Genomic DNA, 1,090 nt, shown 5'->3' with positions numbered 1-1,090 from the left:
ATACACTGTGTGAGACAAGTGATATCTGGGGAGTTGCCTCTGTAAACTGCATTGGACAGCATGTGATAAGATGTGACATTATGATGATGCCAGATTACTCAAAATATGAAGCATTCATGTTTGAAAGTTATGACAGCTTTTTAACAACGAGCATGTTGATAAGTGTTTAAAGGCAGAAAAACACAGGCACCACACAACTGATGTGCCTCTGTAAAGCATTGGACAGAAAAATGTGACATTATGATGCCAGATTACTCAAAATAACTTTTTTTTTTTTTATTGTTTACAAAATACCAACATAAATACATAAGAAGAGGCTGTGTGATATTGCCGTTTGTGGATATATCTCTGTGTGTGTGTGTGTGTGTGTGTGTGTGTGTGTGTGTGTGTGTGTGTGTGTGTGTGTGTGTGTGTGTGTGTGTGTGTGTGTGTGTGTGTGTGTGAAACAGAGGAGCAGGCAGAAAAGACTACAGAAACAAACGCTCCACCCCTCTGTAACAAACACACAGTGGCTTTCACTAGTCAGGAAAACTTTGTAGGCCTACATCACATACTGTAGACAGCGAAGAGTATAGACATGTCGTACAATGAAATAAAACTCACATAAAATTAAAAGAACCAAAATGGTAAAATACCGCGATATATAAAAGCTGCTAAACCTCGATCTGGTAAGAAGATAGTAGTGAGGAGGAGGAGGAGAAGCACAGCACAGCACAGTGTGAAGGACCATCTATAGACAGACAGGATATTCTATTTTTTTTTTTTTTTTTTAGAGTGCAGCCCTTGGAAACCCGCTGGGCAGGTGTACAGAGTGAAAGTGCTTGTTGAATTCTAGCGAAGTGAAACTAAACAACAGTGACAGCTCTGGGAAATCTGCCCCTGTAGCTCAAAGGCAGAACACAGATGAACAGTCAGACACGATGCTCATCCACCTGTCTCTGTTTCACTGTTTGTTTGACCTTCCTCCATTCCTTGATCACCTTAATAAATACCTGTGACAAAGGACCCGAAAAAGTAAAAGGGGAAATGGCAACCCCCTCCCCCTCATCAGCATTTACAGAAACACCTTATCATCATCCTCCATTCACAC

The 1,090-nt window shown here is 40.9% G+C and overlaps 1 protein-coding gene across 1 annotated transcript in view; it reads right to left on the bottom strand.

Annotated features, from left to right (window-relative positions):
* Positions 1-357: 357 nt before the first annotated feature.
* The window catches only part of map1lc3b (microtubule-associated protein 1 light chain 3 beta), an 8,149-nt gene continuing 7,416 nt past the window's right edge, over positions 358-1,090 (bottom strand). The window contains exon 4 of the mRNA XM_054620110.1: positions 358-1,090. This exon is cut by the window's right edge and continues 1,190 nt beyond it. The gene's annotated coding sequence lies outside the window, so the exon portion shown is untranslated.

The sequence above is a fragment of the Anoplopoma fimbria genome, chromosome 19, assembly GCF_027596085.1.
Source record: "Anoplopoma fimbria isolate UVic2021 breed Golden Eagle Sablefish chromosome 19, Afim_UVic_2022, whole genome shotgun sequence".
NCBI classification, from domain to species: Eukaryota; Metazoa; Chordata; class Actinopteri; order Perciformes; family Anoplopomatidae; genus Anoplopoma; species Anoplopoma fimbria.
The sequence above is the reverse complement of the archived record's forward strand: the minus strand, read 5'-3'. Positions and strand labels throughout refer to the sequence as shown.